Here is a 13217-nt window from a genome sequence, read left to right on the forward strand (position 1 = left end):
ATCTGATTCCCATCTCACTCTAGATTTGCGCAGACCTGGCTTCAAGCTCTCATCCAACAGTAAGGAGTAGGCTACATTCTGGAAATAAATTTCTATACATCCACCTCATGAAGCAGTTTTTCCACATCAGTAAATACGGTTAAAGCAATTCTAGGGCCCAGGTTAGTTCTAAGGAAATATCTTAACTGAAGATAGCAGAAGAAAGTCTTGCTGGATATTTCCACTTCAATTGCTCAAAGGACATGAGAAGTTCTTTTTCGTAACAATCCTCCAAACACTGGATCCCCTTCTGATGCCAAGTCTCCAGAATCCTGTTATTCAAAGTCATGGCTATGAGGCTTTTTGTCTCAGATGTGTTTTTGGCCACTTTCATTCCAAGGCTTCCATGAGTCTCACATCTAAATTAAATGCTTCAAAATAGGATTGCCTGTCTTTTTGGATATTATTCTGGAGTTCAATTTATAAATAAAGTCACTAAATATATTTTCTTTCAGGGAGTGTACTCCAATTTGTATCCAGGAGGGGGTGTCATCTACCCAAATAATACTTTTTAAAACTGGGCAATCAAAGGCCCCCTAATTTAAAATCCCACTTAACTTTTCCATAGATACCCTAGGCACCTTACAGATCCATATAAATTGTCTAACATGTTTGTTGAGGGTTAAAAAAAAAAGAAAAAAAAAAGCTTGGGGCAGTGGAATGGGCAAGGACTGGAAAATATATTGCATCTTTGATGTTCATTTGTTAACTCTGCCAATTAGAGTAATAGGCAGACTCATCCATCTACATGGCCTATTTCTGCACACAATTTCATAGTTTTACTTGTTGTACTATGAGCAATAATGTAAAATTAAATAACTTCAGTCTACATGAAAAATACTGCACCTTTAGGACAATTTAGCATTATAGAAAAGTAACGAAAATATAGGCCTCTTAACCTGTCTAGGCCTCTCAATAGACACACTCAAAGCACAGTAAGTTTCAAGATCAATTTTCTGCCATGTATATGATTTATACATACTAGGAATTTGACTAGGGTATGACATACGCTGATGAAGATGATATAGGGTGCAAGACAGGACAGTACAAAGACCTGACACTGCAAATGCAATACAAAGAACAGTGCAAATACAGAATACAGTGCAAATACAAAATACAACATAACCAATAAAAAGAAAGGTAGAATACAGTGCAAATACAAAATACAATTTAACCAAAAGAAAAGCACAAATGTAGATTACGCAATATATACAGAATGGAGTGTGGTGAGTGTTACATACAGTGTGTGTGCATATGTAGTGTGATAGATGAATGATGTTTTATACAATGTGTGCAACATTGAGATATGTGGTACAATCAGAGGTTGTGTGCAAGTGGTGCAAAGGGTAGAGTCAGAGGTGGGAGGAGTGTCATGGTTTGACATGAGCCTTGTTAATGAGTCTGATGGCTGTGGGAAAGAGCCGGAGTAGACCTGGTCCCGATGGGTTGCAGTCTCCTACCAGAGGGGAGTGGTTTCAAAGAGATTGTGACTGGGATGGGGGGGGGTCGGCCACAATCTTTCTGCCGTGCAGATCCTGTAGATCCATATTAGCCCGCTTCCTACACGCTTAGTTCAGTAGTTTCAGATTGCAATGTTGCAATGTCATATATATGGCAGTAGTGTGTCTCAGGAGGTAGAGCAGGTCGTCGAATCCCGGCTCCCCCTGTCCACATATCGAAGTGTCTTGGGTAAGACACTGAATCCCAGATTGCTCCCAATGAGCAGGCTAGCACCTTGCATGGCAGCTGCCGCCATTGATGTGTGAGTGAATGGGTGAATGAGAGGCCACTGCAAAGCGCTTTGGATAAAAGTGCTATATAAGTGCAGCCATTATGTTTGGTTTAATGTCGCATTCGACAGGGCTTCCACTCGGTATGGTGCACGCGTACTGGTTGCGGAGCAGTAGGCGACTCTCACAGTATTTGCCACTTGACTCGAAATCACTATGAGTGATTTCTCTAATTGGCTATAATCGAGAGAAAGATATGTAAAAGAGGTTCCTCTGGCGAAGCTTGAGTGAGAGAGAGTGACAGAGGAGAGAGAGGAGAGAAAAAAGACAGGAGAGGAGAGGACTGTAGAGGAGAGGATTACAACTCACCTGTGCTGTTGTGACAGCTCTATTAAAACTCACTTGTCCTGTTATAACAGGTCTATCATTACTCACTGGTGCTTTTCTAACAGCTCTATTATAACTCACCTGTGCTTTTCTAACAGCTCTATTATAACTCACCTGTTCTAACAGCTCTATTATAACTCACCTGTTCTAACAGCTCTATTATAACTCACCTGTGCTTTTCTAACAGCTCTATTATAACTCACCTGTTCTAACAGCTCTATTATAACTCACCTGTGCTTTTATAACAGGTCTATTATAACTCACCTGTTGTAACAGGTCTATTATAACTCACCTGTGCTTTTATAACAGGTCTATTATAACTCACCTTTTATAACAGGTCTATTATAGGTCTATTATATTACAGGTCTATTATAACTCACCTGTGCTTTTATAACAGGTCTATTATAACTCACCTTTTATAACAAGTCTATTATAACTCACCTGTTGTAACAGGTCTATTATAACTCACCTGTTGTGACAGGTCTATTATAACTCGCCTATGCTGTAGAACCAGATCATTATAACTCACCTGTGCTGCAGATTTAACAGATGTGCTGGAGGATGGAGCAGCTCCTTGGGACTCTGCTAGTCTCCTGGCAGGGGAGGCATTATTGTCAGCTAGAATGAGTCTAGATTAAGGCTTATGTTACAGTGCATTCGGAAAGTACTCACACCCCTTCACTTTTTACACATTTGGTTATGTTACAGCTTTATTATAAAAATTGATAAAATTAATTTTTTTCTCATCGATCTATACCCCATAACTACAATGTGAAAAACATTTTTTAGAAATTGAATGTATTGAAAAGTAAAAACCTGAAATATCATATGTACATGGGTATTCGGTATACTCAGTACTTTGTTGAGGCACCTTTGGCGGTGATTACAGCCTCAAGTCTGATGGGGTATGACCCTCTGGCTGGACCACTCAAGGATATTCCCGACTTGTCCCGAAGCCGCTCCTTCTTTATCTTTTGGCTGTGTGCATAGGGTCGTTGTCCCATTGGAAGTTAAACCTTCGTCCCAGTCTGGGGTCCTGAGTGCTCTGGACCAGGTTTTCATCAAGGATCTCTCTGTTCTTTGCCTCGATCCTGACTAGTCTCCTAGTTCCTGCTGCTGAAAAACATCCCCACAGCATGATGCTGCCACCAACATGCTTTACTGTAGACTCAACACTCAAGATCTGTTTATTGCCATGTATATGGTTCACACATACTAGACGGGTGATGAGCAGTGCCTGGTTTCCTCCAGACATGATGCTTGGCATTCAGGCCAAAGAATTCATTCTTGGTTTCATCAGACTAGACAACCGTGTTTCTCATCTGCTGAGAGTCATTTAGGTGCCTTTTGGCAAACTCTAAATGGGCTGGCATGTGCCTTTTACTGAGGAGTGGCTACTGTCTGGTCACTCCACCATAAAGGCCTGATTGGTGGTGTGCTGCAGAGATGGTTGTCCTTCTGGAAGGTTCTCCCATCTCCACAGAGGAACGCTGGAGCTCTGTCAGAGTGACCATCGGGTTCTTGGTTACCTCGCTGACCAAGGCCCTTCTCCCCCGTTTACCAACTTTGGCTAGCTCTAAGAATAGTCCTGGTGGTTCCAAATTCCTTCCATTTAAAGGTGGGGTAGGTAGTTTGACATCAACAAGGCCTCCGATTGATCATCTTTTTCAAAAGAACCCAATTTTACCAAATAAAGCCAAAAGCAAACTACCTATCCTACCTTTAAGAATGATGGAGGCCACTGTGTTCTTCAGGACCATCAATGCTGCAGAACATTTTTTGTACCCTTTCCCATATGTCTCGGTGGTCTACGGACAATTTCCTTGACTTCATGGCTTGATTTTGGCTCACATTCACTGTCAACTGTGGGTTATTACTACTTTACATACATTACAGTAGACAGGTGTGTGCATTGCCTCAACAAAGTACCGAGTAAAGGGTCTGAATACTTATTAGTGATATTTTATTCAAAGAAATTGAATTAATTTTGGAATAAGGCTGTAACAAAATGTGGAAAAAGTGAAGGAGTAGCCTTTCCGAATGCACTGTAACGTTAATCTACACTCAGAGTGTGAGTAGCCTACTTTCCGGATGTACCTACTTTCCGGATGCACTGTTAGCTACAGAAGCTCTCACTTTTACAAAGATCTCAAGAGGGAGGCTAAAATAAACTGAACAGTTATAGGCTACTTTCCGGATGCATTGTAGCTACAGCAGCGCACGTCTTCAAAGATCTAATGATAAAATCGTAGGCTCTAAACAGTTATGAATAATTCACTTTACAAAACAAATTAACCGAGGTATAATATGATTTCGTTACTCACCGAAGTTAAGAGTTTTCTAACTGTTCATGATGAAATTATTTTCTTCGAGGTGGCTTAATTTGCCCCTTTTATAGCCTTGCTTGTAGCTTCGCGGCCCTGAAGACTTCAAATAAATGCAAGGCCAGAGTCTAAGTCCATACATTTATTTCAAGGCAGAATGGTCTCAATTAAGATCATTTTACAGAGTGAATAATACCTCTCAAATGTGCCTCGTTTCAACTTATTCGCCCAATAAACGGTTCAGGAAGAAGTGATGGGTACCGGCCGTGTCCGAATTGCATACTACTTGCTATATAGTAGGCGAGATGCAGCATGCTGCATCAAAACTGTGCATACTGTATTTCGCCTACTATATAGTAGGTACTATATAGTAGGCGAAATCGGCGAAAAAATGGGCGTAAATGTAGCATAGTCCAGAGCATACTGTTCCGGAAGTCGAGAGGTGAAACGTCACTGGGCTGTGAGAAAAATAAAAAAAGATGGCGAACGAAGAGATCTCCGGGACCGCAGCGGGAGTTTTCAAATGTAAGTATTGACTTAATTTGTCGATGGAAAAATTATTTTTCCGGACAGATATCTTAGTTATAACGACACAGAGCTACAAATGCAGTTTTGTGTATATAGGTGGGGTAGAAATGACATTTCGAAAAAGAACGTCATGATAGCTAGCTGCTTGCATTGATCTCTGTGGTGGACGTTACGTTAGCTAGCTAGCCCAGCCAACGTTAATAGGCTGCTAACGTTACAGGTGTTCAGACGGCTCTTGCTCAAAACGTATTCATGTCAAATCTTAGATGTTTCTATAGCTAGAATCGAGAGAAACAGACTAACATTTCCATGTAATATGACCATGATCGCTTAAGAAATGTGCAAGAAATGTCGAAATTGTGATGAGTTAAATGGCTAACCTAAGCCACCGAGCCTAACGTTACTTGAAGTTGTTTAAACAATTGTCTGTTCATTCCATGATTTAAACGAGTTCAACTGTTCATATATCATATATTAATATTCATTGTCCCATAATACTTCTGGATGTATTACAGGGACCAACGACCACACCAGGGACGATGATCCTCTGGAGGACGGCTGCATGGGTGGCCCCCATCGCCTCTTCCAAGACCCCGTACCACTTCCACGAAGCGGCTGTGGCCTCCCCTCCCTCTGTGCTGACCCCAGTTCCTATGAGGTTAGATAAGTTTTCTAGTGTCATACAAACTGTGAGTCCCTATCAATATCTTTGCTATCATGTAGCCTGTAGATCAAAATCACCTTGTACATGGCTACAAGGTTCTCTGCGTGCTTTATCCAGGCTGTCTCCGTCGTCCCCTGCAGCCCAGCTTCTAAGATGTAGGTCCTACATAAATCAATATCCAAAGTAAACAGACCGCTGGATTGCTTCTGAACAACAATGCATACGTTAGTTAACTTACTCCAAGCCTTTCAGCGTGGTTTCTCTTCCCCGTAAACAGGGAAGAGTTGGCCGTCCTCCAGAGGGATGACCGGCTGATGTTGAATGGGGGAGAGAGAAGGCAGAGATGAAGGCTGAGTGGAGGGAGGAAAGGGGGTTGTTTAAGGAGAGGGAGGACCGGCTGATGTTGCTTCTAGAAGCCTCAGTCAAAAAAAATCTTGTTCCATTATTGTTTTTGTTATTTTTTATTAAATGTATTTTCTTGAATTCCTTGTAATGTCTTCCCAGTCAAAGAACAAATGTCACTATACCTAAAACCAGTCATTAGAGTAAAAGAACATTCCTAATGGACATTGTAGTTTGCAATTAGGCATAAAAGACAGAACACACATGTTGGTTCACAATGCTTCATTGGAATTATTCAGAGACGGTTATGAAAGCTTCAGTTTAATGTGTCTGACTAACGACTACTTGATAAGGGAGTTACATGTCCAAAGCGCTCTGCGTGTTGTAAGACCTTCCAAGTTACTGTACATGACCTGTAGACATATCAAGACAATGTGTCTGATGTGTAGATATTACACTTTGTTGAAATGTTAATACATCAAGAAGTAACCTTTACATGTATAATGGAAGAAACACAACCATAAACATTTCTTGGATATTTTTATTACACAATGGTCTTCAAATATACTTTTGACTTGTTTATATTTGGTCAGATCATTAGCTTTCCTTGCAAAAGGTACTGACAGGAGAACGCTGATCTGTTGTCTCCCCCCAAAATACTTAAACTGATTACTATGTACAGTGTTACACATACATTTAAACAAATGCCTCAAGGCTGCCTATAATCAACTGATCAGTGTTTAAAGCCTCAAGGCTGTCTATAAGGAACAAGGTAAAGCACACTCATGAACTGATAGACTGACTACTTATGGCAGGATGTGGGTAGTCGTGCTCACCAAGAGCTGGGATCCAGGCAGCTTGTGCTGGTGCTGATGCTGCCGCTGCGAGACACTTTCTGAGGCCATCTCCAGGGTTGGGATGATCTGCAGCAGCAGGACCATGGCCCCCATCAAGGTCTTCAACCTTTAAATGGTTAAATGCAATTAGGCCTACTGTAAGTCGCTTAGCAGACACACAAAAGTGTCTGCTAAATAAATGACTAAGGTAATGCTGGCAAGATGACAAGACCATTGTAAAGGGTGAGTACTGAGAAAAGCTCTAAATGCAATGAATTATTATTGTTATTGCTATTATTAGCACCTCCATGGTCTTGCCCCATCCTCCTGACCATCACCAAGGTTCCTCTGTGTCGATTTTGACAATCTTAAGTCCCTCCTTGTGTCCAGCCGTCAAAATAGGTCCTCAGCAGGGACGTGGAGGTTGACTTGGTGAGGACCTCTGTCTTCCATGTGAGCCTACAAGGGGAATATTATTAGGGCAAACTTTAACTCATTTGTGCGTATGGCATATACTTGTCTTTACAATGTGATAATAGATAGATGTCATTATCTGTAGAGCTAAAATGTAACATTACAAAGCAGGCGTGTAGTGATGAGTAAACCCAGGTAAACTCAGTTTACCCACCTCTTTAAAATGAGTTGAGTTTTATTGTTTTGCTTACCTGCCTCTCAGAATCTATTTAATATAACATCCCTGGTACAAATGTAACAGTATAGCTAGCCCCAAGCCAGCACATGCGGGGCTATCAACTAACCTAGCTAACTAGCGTAGCTAGCAAGCTAACGTTCAATATTTACCTCAACTACAAGCATGTCGAGAAGATCTCATGACGGCTCTTCTCCTTGCAGCGTTAACACGTCTTCTCCTGAGGGCAGCAGCAGCCGCACATCCCATGACAGGAAAAGGCTACATTTTTGTGGATAATACACAAAATGATCACAGAAAACACCGGATAATTGTACCACAGCTTCGCGGGAGTAAACAGTATCGTATCCCGTCACTTCCGCTGGATGACTCGAGTAGCATGCTGTATTTTCTCGCATACTACACGCGTTTTGTGGAACAGTAGGTACTATATAGTATGCAGTATGCATACTATATAGTGCCTACTATATAGCATGTAGCAGGTAGTATGCAATTCGGACACGGCCGGCTCCAGTGGTAGCATGTGTACAAATAATAAATACAGATCTCAGATCAGTATGCGCCTTTTGCCCTCCCATTTCATGCATGATTTCACGTTGGTATAGGCTAGTTCCCATCAACGCAGAGGCCATGGGTAACAATAGCTAATAAGGTCTTTACATAGGAGTCTTATAGAATTCTTGGCTTTGCATGCCTGATTCTATTGGAGGAAGGATGAAAGGTTGCTGCTGTTGGTACAGTACCAATTCCTTCTTGTGCACACAATTAGTATTATTTGTTTTCTTAAATGTATTTTGCATTTGGTTGATTGAACAATATGCATTGCTGTCATTGTATATGATATTACTGTGATGGTTTGAGGCTGGTGGAGGTCGGACCCAAAAGCAGACGGCAGGCAGCGCAGGTTCAGAAAATAAAGTTTTAATTCCAAAAATAAAACAGAGGAACACTGGGTGGAAACACACTAACAATGACAATGAACCGACAGAGAACAAAGGAAACAGGAGGGCATATATACTCAAGGAGAACAATCAAGGAACAACGTACAGGTGTGCAACAAGACATAACGAGACACAGGTACAGACAATCACCCAGACAAGGACATAGAGGGATTCCAACAAGACACCAACACAAGGACAGAGGGAACTAGGATACAAGGGAAGGGAACAGGGAATGAGGCTAGGACTGGGAATGGGACTGGGCAGGAAACTAGAGGTGGGAGTTAGAAACTCAAGGAGGGCACTAGATGGGAAGACTAAGCTAGAGGGACAGGAGTGGCATGGGACTAGAGCTGGCTCTGGAGGGACACAAACCAACATAAAAGACAAGACAACGAACACAAGACCATACACACAGGGAGGCAGAACAAGTGACAATGTGATCATGTATAAAGGTCTCTGGGGGTAGTGCAGGGGCAGTCACTGGGAGGAGAGGTGCTCAGGGTCCAGGAGGGTCCAGGGGGCACAGGAGCTCAGGGTCAGGAATCCCGGCCGGGAACAGGGGGTGAGCAGGGCGAACCAGGGGTCCGGGGCGAGGGTCTGGACCGGGAGCGAGCAGAGTGGACCAGAGGTCCGGGGCAGGGGTGAGCAGGGCGAACCAGGGATCTGGGGCAGGGGCGAGGGTCCAGACTGGGAGCAGGGGGTGAGCCGGGGCGGACCCGGCCCAAACCATAACAATTGCTCTTCTAATTATAGGATTTATGGTATTTAAAGAGATCATTTTCGCTTGATATACATTGTAACAAACATTTTCTGTTTTGTTTTCTTTGTTTTACTATCAAATAATGTCAATAACACAATAGTCTTTGAGCATCATGGCTGTATCTAGGATCTACAACTGATCTACTGTTTGTTTTACTGTGAACAGTACTGTATTGAGCTACGGCAAATTTCCACTCAATAAATGTTTGATAACTGTATGAATAAACAGATGATGACACAAAAACCAACAGATTATGGTGTGCCCTCTGCTTCACAATGCAGCATTATGCTACAAATCACATGAACTGTGGAAAACAATGATGGAGAGGATCAGTATAGAGTGCACTCTGGCTGTACTTCCTTGGGTCCTAGTGCCCGTTGAGTGGGCAATTATTTATTATTATAATAAATTATTTTGACTCTGAAGTTGATGTCCCCTGCTGATATGTGTAAGGACGTGGTGCACAGATAACGTCCCAGTCCTACCTCAAGACTAACCCTCAACATGACATGACAGCTCCTGCATTCAGAGTTCTTGTCAAGATCTGACCATGATATTAAGACTGCTCTAGTGCATCCATAATCCATAGATGCTTACTTAAATATAAGTAAATCTGATTTAAGCCTCTCAAGACAGGCAAATGACTCCCCCCCCCCCCCCCCCCCTCCCAAACACGCACACACACACACACACACACACACACACACACACCTCCGCCCAGGGATGACAAACCACAATTAGAACTGATATTCAAATTAAATTTATTCTCACTCATCTAAAATAAAAGGTACAAAAATATATTCTACTTTGTATCAAGCGCATCTTAATTCATGAAGAGATGAAGGGCGCATTTGAAAGGATTGCCACTTGTTACTGACAGCAGCTCATGTCGAACGTCTCGTGTTTGCACTGGCAGCACTGGGACGGCAGCTCAAGCAGAAAGCTGAGGAAGAGAGAGATAAATCAAGTACTATTCAACATAGATTTTTGAAATATCAAAACTTGAGCCCACAGCGCATCAAAATGTTTTACTGTAAACAGTACTGTATTCAGATACTGCAAATTCCTGCACAACAAATCTCCAATGTTAAGGAATAAAGGAATTTTATCTCAAAAACTGAATGTTTGACAATATTTTGAATGTCCCCTCAAACTATTGCTGTCATATGGAAAAAATACACTACCCACAATCCTACTGTATAGTGCAACAGCACAAGCTCTACCAATCAGACACATCGCTGTTGGAAACCCCTCCCAAAATTGATGACCCTAGGACTACATCTGGCCAAATTTATTAATTGGCCACTGATTGAGCACACCGCCAGTCAATCTGCAATTACCAAGACAAGCCATAAAACGTTAAGAATTTAAAGGTTCCCCAACTGGCAATTTACTATTCCTAGTCTAGCAGTCTATCGGTATCATCCTCATCTACTTATCCTATCATGGATGACACATGCTAACCATGTCATCCATGATCAGTTTTTAAAACATTTGCTGTACATGCTAAATAAAAGTTTTGTCACATTGCAAATTGTTCCATTCTTCCTGTCTATGTCTAATATGGAGAGATTGAATAGCATCTCCATTGATGACTCAAAGTAGGCCTATGTTGTACACACAACAAACAAAAATGTATAACTGCTATTTGATAAATATTACTAAATAAATAATACTATAATATTATTGTAAAACAATACAGATTTTAGAATAGGCCTACTTATTCTATACAGTAGTAATGTATTTTTTAACATATGGTACCTATTGCGGCTGACTGGCGATCCAACTTTTAAAACAGCCGCGGTAGGCTAAGCAAAGGAAATTGTCAATTGAATTACGCGCACAACAAATCCACGTCTGCGTCTGCTATAAACGTTAACCTCTTTATTCCATTTCACATCGCATGTCAATCCAGACCAGTTTCTGCATTATAAGTAGGCGAGTGCAAGGAGGCAATATTATCCAGTGCAGTGTTGCGGTAAACAAATAGTCTCCTCTTTCCCCGTGCTCACCCCACCATTACCAACAAACCCAACAGGTGCACAGGCTAGAGCAATTAGTAGGCCCCAGCTACAGGTACACGCCCACAGTCACTCCCACACCTAAGTGCCCATACAACAGTGAGTGCATCCACATAAACAATAACAAATTCATAATAACCCTACCCAAACAACTAGAAATAATAAACACACATATGGCTCCTACATTCCGGCCCCTAATTATGCTAAGGCCATAATTAAATAATCAAATATGTAGGAGATAAAACGTTAGTAATTACTAACGTTCCACGCAAACATTCTGTAGGCTACCCATAACCCATCAATATCTAATACTCACATTAAATGGCTTAAGCACATCTAGAAAGAAGATGCAATCTGTATCGTTACCACAGCTATAGCTACACATAATCAACTCTACATGATTAATGAATGACATATAACCAACAATTCTAAGGAATAGTATAAGCATGCATGTACTGTGCGCATTAATGTCCATGACAATACCAATATGTCCATGAAAAAGTAGCCAAAAAACACAAAAGTAATCCACATAGTCCATAGCCCCCAGAATGTAGTCAAAGCGCAAAAATGTTATAATCCACAAAAAGATGTAATAAAATGCCCATAATCCACAAAAAGCGAAGCAAATTTTCAAGAGTCCATAATGTAATCCATTTAGATCTTCACTGATCCTCCACTTCCTGAAGAAGACACACTTTAGTGATGGGTCTGTCCAGGAATCCTGTACTCGTCCTGATATGAATCCGACGAACATGTCCCTTTTCATCCCGACCTGCTTCCACAACTCTTCCATTGAGCCACGAATTGCGTGGAGCAGAATCATCCACAATGATAACAAGGTCTCCTGGGACGAAGTTCCGCTTGACACCCTGCCACTTCTGCCTCTCTTGAACACATTCAGGGGTGCAACCTTTGTCTGCTGCTTCCACAGTTCCTCAAGTGGGGCAACGGAAATCCTGTTAATGGTGACTTCTCGTTCAACACAAGCAGAGTCAGCAATGTAGTCTCCTCTCAGCGGCCCATTCACTGTCCATCCCAACATGGTCTTTACTGCATAAGGGCCGCCATCTGCACTCCGAATAACTTCCCACGGCTCTAGGGCCCTGGGAACATTAGTCCCAATGAGCAGGTCCACCTCTGAGTCAATCTCAGCTATCTTCACATCTTTTAGGTGTGGCCACTTCAGAAGATCTTCATGTTTAGGAATGTTGCCTTGATTAACAGGCATGCGTTTCTGTGTGAAGAGCTCGGGTAGCGCACAGAAGCAGTCTGTACCCAGCCCAGCTACCTCCAGGTCTGTCACGATGTGGCTGCCAACAACCTTCTCTTGACCCATTGTCCTGAGGAGGATACCAGTTTTTCTCCCATTGAGACTCAGCCTATTCATGAGACCTTCAGTGCAGAATGATACAGAGCTCCCCGGATCTAGAAAGGCATATGTGATGAGTGTTTCATTTCCTTTCTTAGACTTCACTTGGACGGGTAGTATGGAAAGTGTGCAATCACGCTCACCGGCCCCAGTGAGCCCGCTGGTTTGTACGGAGATCAAAGCTCTGCCACCTGCTGTTTCTGCTTCCTTTTTATTCACTTGAACCATTTTTGCTTGCACTGAACCAACTTCAGTTTCTTTGGAGCGGATATGCAACATAGTGGGATGCCTTAGATTGCAGACTTTACAGAAAAGATGTTTCTTGCAATCTTTACTTCTGTGCCCAATGCACAAACAGCCATAGCACACCCCATTCTCCTTCAAAAAGGACATCTTCTCACTGTGTGACTTCCTTTCCAATAGAAGACACAGGTCCAAGGTGTGTCCTGCTCCACAAAACAAGCAGTTTTTTCCAAGAGGCGAAGTCTTTTCTCCTTTTACACCAGATTCAATCATCTTGTCTTGGTGTCTTGTCCTTTTGTCCACAGTAGCGACAGTAGTGGCGAAGATACTTCCTTTGGCCTGAGTATAAGTTTGAGATTTAGAAATTCTCACTTCCTTTCTTGC

The 13217-nt window shown here is 42.1% G+C and overlaps 1 long non-coding RNA gene across 1 annotated transcript; it reads right to left on the reverse strand.

The window, feature by feature from the left end:
- Positions 1 to 6577: 6577 nt before the first annotated feature.
- On the reverse strand, positions 6578 to 7716 carry LOC311321208. The gene is made up of 3 exons (XR_014630874.1): positions 7652 to 7716; positions 7155 to 7309; positions 6578 to 6977 (listed from the first exon to the last, which is right to left on the reverse strand). It is a non-coding gene; the product is annotated as an uncharacterized lncRNA (long non-coding RNA).
- Between the last annotated feature and the right edge of the window lie 5501 nt (positions 7717 to 13217).

This window comes from Borostomias antarcticus, assembly GCF_949987555.1.
Source record: "Borostomias antarcticus genome assembly, chromosome: 18".
Lineage (NCBI taxonomy): Eukaryota > Metazoa > Chordata > Actinopteri > Stomiiformes > Stomiidae > Borostomias > Borostomias antarcticus.